The sequence below is a fragment of the Sorex fumeus genome, unplaced genomic scaffold (assembly GCF_029834395.1).
Source record: "Sorex fumeus unplaced genomic scaffold, SorFum_2.1 ptg000128l, whole genome shotgun sequence".
In the NCBI taxonomy this organism is placed as follows: Eukaryota; Metazoa; Chordata; class Mammalia; order Eulipotyphla; family Soricidae; genus Sorex; species Sorex fumeus.
In genome coordinates this window covers 35,390,700-35,403,945 of record NW_026606185.1, presented here as the reverse complement: position 1 = coordinate 35,403,945, position 13,246 = coordinate 35,390,700, and the positions used below count along the sequence as shown (strand labels likewise).

The window sequence follows — 13,246 nt, the reverse complement described above, 5'->3', positions numbered from 1 at the left end:
TGTGTTTGCTTTATTTTTGTTGTTTTTTGGCCATACCTAGTGATGCTCAGGGATTACTCCTGGCTCTGCATTCAGATATCACTCCCTGGTGGTACTTAGGGGATCATACAGAATGCGGGAGATGGAACCCCGGTTGGCCACATGCAAGGCAAGTACCCTACCACCTCCTTATTGATGGCAACAAACTAACTTGTGGAGTCAGGAACATGATGAGAATTCCCCTCCACTCTTCTGTGGATGTCATTTCTTTTGAGCTTCTCTAACAAAATATCACCACTGGGTCACTTGTGGACAACAGGAATTTTTTTTCTTAGAGTCATGGAAGCTGAAGTGTGACATGGGGCTGTCTGTCAGCATGGTCAGGCTCTGGTGAAGGTCCTCTTTCAGGCTACAGATGACCAACTTCCCTCAGAGCCCTTGAGTGCTGGAAGGGTCTGGGGTTAATAGACCACTATAAAGGCTACCTGTTCAGAGCACACATTATAGTCACAGGGCCTCTGATCTTGGGACCTAAGTTTCCTGCCTCCTAATTCAGTCACTTCCGGCTTTAGACTTTCAACCTGTGACAGTTAAGGACACACAGGTGTTCAGTCTATGAAAGTGTCCAAGCAACTTAAATCTCACCTCAACTTAGTGTGTGCTTCAAAAAGTGAGGTAGAGAAAAGCCTCTAGGGGCCTGGGGACTTTGTTTGCTCTGGGCCATACCCTGTGGTGCTCAGGGCTTCCTCCTACATCTTGAGTTACTCCTGGCAGTGCTTGGGGGACCATATGCAGTATGGAGATTGAACTGGACCAGCACCGTGCCGGCGACCTGTCCTGTGATCTCTGGACCATTTCTCTGGAGTGACCTTTTATGCACTTTGCCTAACCTTTCTGTACTTCAGTGTCATCACTTATAAAATGAAGGGAATAATGCATCTCTTTTAACTTTGTCTTGAGGTGGAGATGAGCTGACAACCAACTCTCTTAATCAAACATCTGACATGAATACCCGAGTCTTCTTTGCTCTTTGTTGCTTTGTAGTTGATGTAGTGACTAAAATTAAAGTGGGATTTCAAACATTAGAAAGAAAGAGAAAAATTGGAATTGTATGATTGTCTCCATAGAAAGTTTAAGTCAACAGGACAAGAGATGAGCATTCATATCAAAACTGAGTGGTCAGATGCAGGATTGGACCTTAAAAAATCAGTGTTTCAGGGCTGAGAGATAGTGAGGAGCGTCAGGAGTAAGCCCTGAACAGTACCGGGTGTGTCCTCCAAACAAATTAATAATGTTTCTAGTCTACTAGAAATAACCAAGTGGAAAATGCCCTTTTACAAAGTTGTTTCTACAGAGCAGCTTCCAGAACACATTCTTTTCCTCATAAAGTCTTTTGCTTGATGCAAATCATTGTTTCCCTGAGTGGGTGATACCGCCCCCTGGAGGGCAGTGGACAGCGTTTGGATGGGGGAAAGGGTGGAGGAAGAGGAAAGTAATATCTCTGGTACAGCGTGGGATGTTTTCTGTTTGTTCCCTTAAAGGAGATAGATTTCCAGGAGGGTGTTGGATCACTTTTTCCACCCCTGAAAAGGAGCATATGCCAAGTAAGTTTGATAACCGCTCATCAAATTAAAATCTACTTTTAGAATTTTGTGATATCCAAATGATTAGAAGTTACCATACTATCATTTCAGCCCTCTCTCTGGACATGGTGAAATATGGTGAGAGTTTTTCTAAAAATAGTGTCCAGGGTTTCTCCCTATGCAGACTCCCTGTTAGAAATCATGGCACAAAAAACAGTCCACTTCATATGACCGCTTGGTGGCAATTGTAGGTGCACTAAGGTGCACTAAGATAACTATATGAAGTCGGTATAGAAGATCAGTTCATTTCTACCAAAATCTATTTGCTAGCTTTCCAAACAAAATAGAGAAGTTAGATTAAATGACTAAGCTTGTCCTATTTTTTTTTTTAAGTACCTATCAATTAGATGGGCTGGACTAGAGCCATTACCGACTGGATTCCACAGGATGTCAAAAGACCGTGTGGCCGTCCACCTACCAGATGGTCAGACTTCTTCATCAAGATCATGAGCGATCGGTTTGAGGCTTTTCGTGTTCCTAGAACGAACAGACACCGTTGGGCTACACTAGCACGCAACAGGGACAAATGGAGATGTTACTGGCACCCGCTCGAGCAAATCGACGATTAACGGGAAGTCAAGTGATCAAGTAATCTATTCAATATCAGAATCAATTTCAGATACCCAGTCTAACTGCAGCCATTGCCTCCAGTCCGGTCACTCCCTGCTGGCCACATGTAGGGCGTCAGGAGGTCAGGAGGTCTAAGCTGGCACTCCTTTGTCTTCATAAGGCCTTCTCATATGCAGAGAAGAGCACATCAGTTGGCATATTTTGATTGGACTGGGTTTTTGAAATGAAAATTTTTGATTCCATTTAATTGGTCTAGGTAGAGGTATGGAGGCCCCCTTAACTTCAGATAAAATTGAAAAAAAAAAAGCCCTCATTGCATGGGATTTGCAGATCCTGCTACTTAGAATTGTTTTAAGGGATGCAGACTGAGCTGTAGCTGTGTGGAGTCTTGGAGTTAGAAATCACAGATTCTGGGGCTGGAGCGATAGTACAGCAGGTAAGGTGTTTGCCTTGCATGCGGCCTACCCGGGTTCAATTTCCAGTATCCCACATGGTGGGATACTTCAAGCACCGCTAGGAGTAATTCCTGAGTGCAGAGCCAGAAGTAACCCCTGAGCATTGCTGGGTGTGACCCCCCCCCCAAAAAAAAGAAAAAAAAGAGAAAAGAAATCACAGATTCTGTTGTTTGCCTCTGCAGTTTGAATTACTGGCTCTAATTCCAAAAAGCACTTTTTATATCTTCTCTTTACGACTTTTTATACCTATCTATATAAAATAGATAAACTTAGCAGCTTTTCTAGGAACTAGAGGTGGGACTGTGCTTAGAATATACGGTACTCAAGCTATAAGCCATTCTAAATGCTTTCAACTTAAAGCCTACTATTGAGAAGACATTTCTTACGAGTTTCATGACTCTATTTAAACCATGTCTTGCATTTCATTACATAAAATGCCTTTAGCATGGATCTCATTTTTATTTATTTATTTTTTGCTTCTGGGGTCACACCCAGCGATGCTCAGGGGTTAACTCCTGACTCTGCAATCAGGAATTACACCTGGAGATGCTTGGGGGACCATATGGGATGCCAGGGATTGAACCCAGACTGAATGCATGCAAGGCAAATGCCCTACCTGCTGTACTATCACTCTGGCCCCCTAGATCTCATTTTTAAATACAGTATTTAATCTAGTTTTTGCATTCTTCATTTGCTATTTAAGCATATATTACAGGTATGTAATATATGCTATTTAAGCATATATTACAGGTATGAAGCACTGTAGCACTGTCTTCCCATTGTTCATTGATTTGCTTGAGCGGGCACCAGTAACGTCTCACAACAAATTGTGAGCCTTCTTGTTACTGTTTTTGGCATATCAAATACATCATGGGGAGCTTGCCAGGATTTACCATGTGGGAGAAATACTCTCAGTAGCTAGCTGGGTTCTTCGAGAGTGGTAGAGGAGTTGAACCCGGGTCATCCATGTGCAAGGCAAATGCCCTACCTGCTGTGCTATCGGTCCAGCCCACAGGTATGTAATATAAAATACTTAAATGATTGAATAGTTGAATACATTAGCAAGCATCAAATTATTGCATGTATTTTTTCATTTATATTGTATACATTTTACAGGTTGTGCCTTTCATTATATTTTTCTGTCTTTTCTCCTATAGTTGATACACATCGATACGTCTGTTTTTCAAGAGGCACTGCTTGATTTTACTTTAGTTGAATCTGTCTTGTTTTGCTTTAATGGGCATAACCTAAAGTGACTAAATTGATTATGATTACCAGTTTGGTTTAAGTAAGAGATAGGCCTTTATAATCTGAGCACATGCCAACAGGGAGAATATCAGTTGGAGGGTATTGTAAGGATTTATGTCATTGATTGAAGTGTATAATAAATTTGAGTCTTGAAAACCAGCCTGCAAGTTAAATGGGATATTTTAGTAATTCTGTAAAGCAAGAAGTAAAGTGGTATGAAACTGTCAAGCTGCTTCCTGAAAAGAAATCGAGGAACACATGACCACCCTTTCTGATATGTACTTGCATGATCCTTATGCTTGATACCGGTAATGATGTAGTGTAAACTCTGGCTTCATTCTGGACTCATATTCTTCAGTGGTGTCTAATCATCCCACAGCTGAAAACTCAGTTCAGTCTTACCGATAGGATTTATTAGGAAAGCTGTTGAAATCACATGCTAGGTTTTAACCATCAGAGCTCCAGCTTTGTCAGTATATAGGCAAAATAAAATCTCTAGACACAATTACCATTGATGATGAAATATTGTGCTATATAATTTACTTGGGGTGGATATCAATGTGTTCATTCTGCCAGAAATCCTTACCTGTAGCTTTATGAGGTCTTGAAGACCTATTTACAAAAATGATTATGAAACTTTTATTAATGGGCGCCACTAACAGTAAATGTGTCCATTTACTTCTTTTACAATAAGTAGTAGAAAATCAGCACCTTGTGTATCTAAAGGTCAAAAGGCAGTTGAGATAGAATGTAGTGGCTTATCATTGTGCTCATACTACAAATATATTTGCAATCGGTGGAGTATATTGTGTAACAGCTGTTCCATTTGTCATCCTCTTTCAGATGTCTTATTTCCTGGTGACTCTGAGTATCAGGGTAAACCCCGAAGGACTGAAAATTTTATTTTTTTTTTGGTTTTTTTCTTTTTTTTTGTCAGAAACTTTGTGAGCACATGTGAAGGAAGAGAAAATAGAGGTGTTCTTTTTCAAATTTTACAAAGCCAGGAATATGATGCCAAATATCTTTAATTTGGCAAATAAAAAAGTCTTAACATGCTGCACCATTTTCCACTTATTTCTCTAAGTAGGTGAGGGCCATGGACGTGTGTGTGTGTGTGTGTGTGTGTGTGTGTGTGTGTGTGTGCGCGCGCGCACTCGTGCTCACCCTGTTGTTTTCTTGAAAACTCATCTAAGAAGTTGGGGAGGCAATATACCGAGCAGGAAGTACGCATTACCCGTTGTTTTGATTTCTCCTCCTGAAAAGTTTTTTTAAATTCCAAGCCCATGGAACACTTACACTGTGAGTTCTACAGAGCCCCATCTGCTGTATCTCAGTGTTCCTTGGCTGTTTACCTGGGTCTTTTTTTTTATAGTGATAGAAAGAGATAAAACAAAATCCACCTTCTCCAAAATTGGACCTAGTTTTTGCCTAATTAAATACAGAAACCTTTCTGTCAAGTTGAGTTTATGCTGTCATAAGCAACAAAGAGAATTATCTTTCAAGTTGAAATAATTTTAGGTGTTATTTCTGACTGGGTTACTTGACTGTTGAGTTTTTCATTCTCCAATTAAAAGTTCAGACATTTATCTGTTTTGTTTTGTTTTGGAGCCACACCCCGTGATGCTCACGGGTTACTCCTGGCACTGAACTCAGTAAATTATTGCTGGTAGTGCTAGGGGGACCGTATGAGATGCCAAGGATCAAACGTGGGTCTGCTGGGTGCAAGGCAAATGCCCTACCCACTGTCCTATTGTTTCAGCCCCAGACATTTATCTGTTGCACATAGCATTTCAGCCTTAAAGCTTTAGTCTTTTTTTCCCCATTGTATATGGACTAAGAATAGTGATCAGAACTTCTTAGAAGTGACATCCCTCTACGAAACACCACACCACACCACACCATTTCCTACACTAACATCAGTTCTGCTGTGTTCTCTAAAAGTTATCTTGTGTTCTGTTTCTCTGGAAGTCTTCCCTTACCATTCTGACCTCCTGTCCAATTTCATGGTTAAGTGGGCCCACGCCAAACCCAGTGACCATTTCACTGAACTAGGCCAGTTTAACCAGTATTCCCAGCTTTGTTGACATTGCAACACTACACTACAGAGCTGTGTGTTCTTCTTTGTAGCGCTGAGACAGCGGCAGGTGTGGAAGCTCCACAGGGTGGAACTTGTCCCTCTCTGATGATTCACAGGGGCCATCGATGGGTGGATATTTTGTCAATAACCCCCTTGCTAAGAGGGGTTTGCCCTCAGAGGTACAGTTCCTCGGGCTCTGCTCACAGGATCGTAAATGACACCTGGAACTAGTCCAACTGTGTAATTGCTCTCTGCATTCTAAAAATCAATAGGACTGGGTGCAACTCTTCCTGGGATGACTATTTCACATTAAGTTTCTCAGGAGAAACAAATTTCTTTTGTTAAAGGGTGGCATGTTTCACTCTGAGGTTTAAGCTTTGATTTAGAAGAGAGAACATACTGCCTTTTACCTGTATGATTGAGAGTTCGATCACTAATAGGATGGTGATGAGATACTAAATCTTAGCAGTAATAAAATACTCTTGGTCTGTGCATTTGTATGTACACGTGTTCTCATGTCTGTACATACTAACACATAGGAATGTACCTATTAGTCACCAGAGTATGAATATCCCATATTCTACTTCTAGGGAAGGAGATTTCAACTGAGAATTTCAACACAAAAATCCACCTTTAATCCTATTTCTATGTCTAAATAGCTCTTGTACCAGGTATCTCAATTCCTTACCCCTCATTTACCTCCTGCTTCATTGTAGTTTGACTTTTGTTCTCAAAGTAGCATCACTGAAAAAAAACTTTAAATAAAGTCCTTAATGCTTCCTTATATGTCTAGAGGACATTTTTTTTTAACCCGGATACATCTCATTTCTACAGCATTTGAACTGATCATATGTTTTCTTCTTGGTGTCTGGGACTCTAGGTATCAGGAGATCACTGGAACTCCCAGTTCCTCTCTGAGCTCTCCCACCCTCTGTTACTGGCCCCGTAATATTTCTTGTCACCCAGTTTGTCAGTCTTCGTGCCCCACTTAATTCAGCTCAGCTCACTCTAAATTTAGCCCCGCCCTTAAACCTGCTCTTCTTCCTGCATCCTGTTTGGTGGCCTTACCGCCCAAGCCAGAAATCTGGGAGTCCTTGCATGACATCACCCCTACATCCTGTGATTAAAAGTCCACTGATTGTATCTTCTCTGCATATCTAATGGGTTCCTCTTTACAAACATTATTTCTGCTGCCCTGACTAAAACCCTGTTTTACATTTTACATGCAGTAATGGTGTTTTAACTACCTCTAGTTTTATTTTTCTAAATTTTGCTGCCCCCACAGTAGATATAAAGGCCCTTGGTATTTAGACCATGCATTCTTTTTTTTAATCAGTGCACCTCATACCACGTTGCTTTAAATCCTTTTACTTATCTCCAGGACAGCAAGAGAAAGCCAGCATGATGGGGCAAGGTGTTCTGACCTCTGGGTCGTCCCTCTCTAGATTTCAGCAACATTTAAGGTATTTCCCTCTATGTTTTGTGTTACCCTCAGCATCCTTCCTCTGGTCAGGCTCTCCTCCTCGTCTAGGATTACTTTCCTGGGTTATTTATCACCTGGCAGTCTTCTACAGATTATTCCCTGGGCTTCCTATAATTTCAGAGGTTGTTGTTCGCATCTTCCCCCAGTAAATTCTGAGTTCTTCGAGGGCAGGTAGAGATTTTCCTTTGTATCTCTGGTGACTATTATTGATCTGGCTTGTAGTAAAACAATAAATCTTTGAATTAAAGATGGTTTAAGTGACTAGAATTGCTGATAAGAATACTTATGAAGGCGATGTAGACCACAAGTAACTGGAACGTAATTTTAGTATTATTTTATCTTGGTGTCTATCATTAATGGCCAGCCTGAATCCTGAAACTGAGGAGAACTGGGATTGAACACTTTAGAAAATCACATTTAGTGTTTAAACCTACTTTATGGTATCCAATATTTAAATTTTGAAATTGTAAATACAAGGGAAATAGAAATTTGGGAGTCAGAAGATTAGGGTTCAAAATTGAAGAACATGGATTAATTTCACAAAACCCAGTTGTAGACGTCAGGAGTTAATGCCTGTGGTAAAAAATCGATCTAATAGCTTTATAAGTTAATGATATTAAACAAATAATTACATTTATTGTAAAATCACCATAAACTAGTATATACATGACCAAGACTGACAACTTTTTTATAATTTTCTTTGTTTAGAAACTATATAAATAGAATTTTGTCATAGGTGTTTTCTGATGATACTTAAGCTGCGTGCACAACTTGAAGGAAAGATTTGTATCCTTCTTGACTTTCATAGTCAAAGAAAATGAAAGGTACATATACAGTGAGTGGCAGAACCAGGATTTGTAGCCCGGTCATTCTACATTTTCCTGCTTGTTAATTTACTCTGTTATAGGTAAGTCCATGTTGGGAAGGAAAGATCTCAGAATAAAGATGTTGATGGCAGACACTAATATTAGAACAGATCACTGTGATTGTAGATGGCTTCTTCTCTTTTTGTAAAATGTCTCATGATGATGAAGAAATTAAGTAGAGGTCACTTTGATACCTAACCCTCTTTTCCCCCCACCAAAAATGGTTTGTTTGTTTTTTTTTTTAATTTTTTCAACTGGACTGGAGCAGTAGCACAGCGGGTAGGTTGTTTGCCTTACATGTGGCTGACCCGGGTTCGATTTCTCCTTCCCTCTCAGAGAGCCAGGCAAGCTACCGAGAGTATGCCGCCTACACCGCAGAGCCTAGCAAGCTACCCATGGTGTACTTGATATGCCGGGGGGGGGGGGGGGGGAACAGTAACAACAAGTCTCACAGTGGAGACGTTACTGGTGCCTGCTCAAGCAAATCGATGAACAACAGGACGACAGTGCTATTTTTTCAACTAAGTATTGCTTATTTGTCACTAATAGTCACTCTATAGGAATCATTCTTTCGATTTGAAAGACTATGGGGGCTGGACAAATAAATATGTAGATACTTAACCTATAACAAATGATATCAAAAAAAATCTCTCTTAGGCACTGAAAGTAGAAAGAAAGGGTTTTAGATTGGTAAACTAGTAGACTTAAAAAGAAAAACCTTTCTACAAGGCAAATTTCTAATGATTTTTGTTCAGCACAAATGAAATTTGCTTAACATATGCAGAATTTGGGTCAATTGCATTCATTCAGTTATAATTTGAAAACATGAGGGTATGAAAACGTATTTTTAAATAAGCATTTGGGCCCAGAAATGTGAATTTGCATTCAAATCTTATCATTATTAGGCTCTCTGAGCAAAAATAGAGTCTTGCTTAGAACTTAGTTGTGGTAAAAGTAATACAATAAAAATAACTTTTTTTTTTCTTTTTGAGTCACACCCAGCGATGCTCAGGGGTTGCTCCTGGCTCTGCACTCAGGAATTACTCCTGGCAGTGCTTGGGGGACCATATGGGATGCCTGGGATTGAACCCAGGTCAGCCGAGTGCAAGGCAAACACCCTACTTGCTGTACTATTGCTCCAGCCCCTAAAAGTAACTTTTGGATGTCATAACTGTTCTGATCTCCCTTCACTGGCATCAGTGGCGTGGGAGTACAATTCATATCGATGCAGATGATATTTTACATTGAACTCCCATAGCAGGAGCGATAGCACAGTGGGTAGGGCATTTGCCTTGCACACGGCCGATTCAGGTTGATTCCTCTGTCCCTCTCGGAGAGCCCGGCAAGCTACTGAGAGTATTCTGCCCGCAAGGCAGAACCTGGCAAGCTCCCCGTGGTATATTCGATCTGCGAAAAACAGTAACAACAAGTCTCACAGTGGAGACATTACTAGTGCCCACTCTAGCAAATTGATGAACAATAGGAGTACAGTGCTACAGTGCTACAACTATATTTAATTTAAGTGCTAGGCAATGTGTTTTGTTTAATTTCACTGTTGTTGTTATCAGAGAACTGGGTTTCTCACATTTCAAAATGTGAGCGTATTTTTGAAAAGCCGTGGTAGTATTAATGCCTGTGTGTGAGAGAGGGGAGAAGGAAGGTATGGGGAACGAAGTGGGGAGAGGGAGAAATGTATGTAAAAGGGAGAAGGTGGCCAGTAGTGAGCTAGGAAATTAACGAGGGCTGGGCTGTGAAGGGTCTCTGTAGGTCCACTTCCATTCATTAAAATGAATCACGAAATCACTTGGTACTTAGCACCATAGACTCTGGAGACTTGATGACCTTTACATATAAAACATAGAGTCTTGGGGCTGGAGTGGTAGTTCAGCGGGTAGAGCGTTTGCTTTGCATGCAGCTGACCTGGGTTCGATTCCCAGCATCCCATATGGTCCCCTGAGCACCGCCAGGAGTAATTCCTGAGTGTAGAGCCAGGAGTAACTCCTGTGCATTGCCGGGTGTGACCCAAAAAGCAAAAAAAAAAAAAAAAAAAAAAAAAATCCAGAGTCTTGCAGCTTATCAGAATGGCAATGGGAACAGTGACTCAGAGTAGAAAAAAAAAGAGCGTTTTTTACCAATTGGAGAAATAGTGTGCCACTCTTCCAGTTAGACTGCCCATTTTTTCCCGATTGTCCATGAAAATTGCTTTCCTATAAGCAATTGTAACTAACTGTTGAGATATGCCAAGTTTGGTGACGTGTTTTAGAGGGTGTAGGTGGTGCTCAGGGGCTCCAGATCTACTCCCAGCATGGAGTTTGGGAGAACATCTGATGAAGGGATTGACCCTGAGGCTCTAGCATGCAAGTGGGAGCTTTCGCCTTGGGAGCATCTCTCCTGTCCTTGGTAAAGTCTTGAAATCCTAACTAGCCTAGTCTTGGTCATGGTAAAGTCTTCAAATCATAACTTGCCCCTAAGCTAGTTGGTCAAGCCTCTAAGCAAACCTTAGACTAAAGTAAAGCAGTGTTGGCGTGTCCATGTAGGTTCATTGACTCAACTAACGTAGCACTGGTGGGGAATGTCACCAGTGAGGTGTGAGTAGTGGGGACAGGATCATAGGGAAGGTCACAACATCTCTCCATTTTGCTGTGAACCAAAAACTGCTTTAAAAGAAGACAGTAGAGGTGGATTTTCCCAGAGTAGATTAGGAGTGAATGTCTCAGACACATCATAATCTTTCGTCTCTGGCCTGCTCAGAGTCCCTGTCTCCGTGTCACACCCCAGATAAATGGCATCCCATGGGGAGGCTCCACTTCCGCCCTGTGCAGTTCGTCATCCTTATTGCCTATGAAGGAACCACTGGAAACATTTTACTGTTTTGCTTATGCATCCCAGGCTTATTCAGGATTGAGAGTGTACCCTGTTCAGCCGTGTCCCCCAAAACACAGTGAGAATCCATCGTGAAAACATTCATTGCGTGAAATAAAACCAAATAAAAATAAATTTTAGATATTGACAGTGAAATGATTATTATTATTATTTTGTTTGGAGGCTGAATCTGACAGTTGCTCAGGGCTTACTCTTGGCTCTCTGCTCAGGGATCATTCCTGGCGGTGCTCAGGGGTCCTCTGGGTTAGAACCTGGGTCAGCTGCATACAAGGCAAGCAAGTGTCTTAGCCTCTGAACTATCTCCCTGACTCCTGCATGATATTGTGCTTGTTTTGCTTTGTTTGGGGGCCACACCTGGCTGTACTCAGGTCTTACTCCTGGCTCTATTGCTCAGGGATCACTCCTGCAAGGCTTAGGGGAACCGTGTGGGGTGCTGGTGATCGAACTCTGTTTGGCCACATGGAAGACAAGTGTGGAGTATCTGGTGTCTGGTGTACTTTGCTCTGTCACTGCATGGTATTCTTTTTTTTTTTAATTGTTTTATTGAATCTCCATGAGATACAGTTACAAAACTTTCATGATTGAGTATCAGTCATCCAATGATCAAATATCCATCCTTCCACCAATGTACATTTTCCACCACCAATGTCCCCAGTATCCCCCCGTCACCCCTCCCCCTGCCTCTGTGGCAGGCACCTTCCTTCTTACTCTTATTCTACTTTTGGGCATTATGGTTTGCAATTCAGTTATTGGGAAGCCATTATGTTTGGTCGTTAGTCTACTTTCAGCACACATTTTTGTTCTGAGTGATCCCTCCAACCATCGTTGACTTAGCGATCCCTTCTCCATTCCAGCTGCCTTCTCCCCCAGTACATGAGCATAGAGCAATCTTCCTGACCCTTGTCTCTTCTGTCCTTGGATGTTAGTTTCATATTATGTAAATTTGTATTCCAGAGATGAGTGCAGTCATTGAAACTCTCCATGTCCATCCACTTAAAAGCAAATTTCATGACTTCATCTTTCCTACCAGCTGCATAGAAAACAGCTCTATTGTGTAGATGTACCATAGTTTTCTTTAACCAGTCATCTGTTCTCAGGCACTCGGGTTGTTTCCAGATTCTGGCTATTGTGAACACTACTATAATGAATGTACAGGTGCAGATGTCATTTCCCTTTTTTTTTTTTTATTGAATCACTGTGAGAAAGTTACAAGCTTTCATATTTGGGTTACAATCACACAATGATCAAACACTCATCCCTTCAGCATGGTATTCTTTTGTTTTGGTCTGTTTGTCACATCTGGTAATGCTCAGGGCTCTGCACTCAGAAATTACTGCTAGCGGTGCTCAGGGGACCACATGGGATGCCCAAGACTGAACCCAGCTCATCTGTGTGCAAGGCAAACCACCCTACTCACTGTACTTTTGATCCAGCCTCAGGAAGCACATTCTTTAACTGTTTCTGTTTTGTGTGGGATTTTTGGTTTTGGTTTTGGGGGCCACATTGAGCAGTGTTCAGGGGCAAGTCCATGCTCTGTGCTCAGGGTTCTCCTGGCGATGGTCAAGAGTCCAACCATCTGCCATGCCAGAGCTAGAATCAAGGTCAGTTGCTTGCAGGGTCAATGCCTTAATCTTTGTTCTATCTCTCTGGGCTGGGTCTGTAAGAATTGTTTTGGAAGTCTGAAATGCAGAGTTCATAGATGAAGAACATTAGTGGTGGTGGAGCTGTGGGAGCTGGAGGGGACTGAAGGGAAGATGGATCTGTTGTTTAAACACAAACTTGTCCTTGTTTATACATTGTATCAACAACTCTACTTTTTTTAATTAAAAGAATTATTAGAATTCAAAGGGTTTTTTTTTCCAATTTTCAGGGTGTATTTTGTAAAGTGTATGCCTCTAATTTAATAGAACTTGATTTCTTGACCTCACATTTCACCTATTGGCAATAAATGTTCTACTCCCGGGGACCTAAATTCCACCCACTGGTTTTTCTGGAATATTTGTAGGACTTTCTCAACAACTAAGAGCTGCCAACCCAGTTTT

At 41.4% G+C, this 13,246-nt stretch overlaps 1 protein-coding gene across 3 annotated transcripts in view; it reads left to right on the top strand.

Annotated features, from left to right (window-relative positions):
- GAREM1 (GRB2 associated regulator of MAPK1 subtype 1) overlaps nucleotides 1-13,246 on the top strand; it is a 213,814-nt gene that overhangs the window by 99,081 nt on the left and 101,487 nt on the right. The window lies entirely within an intron of this gene.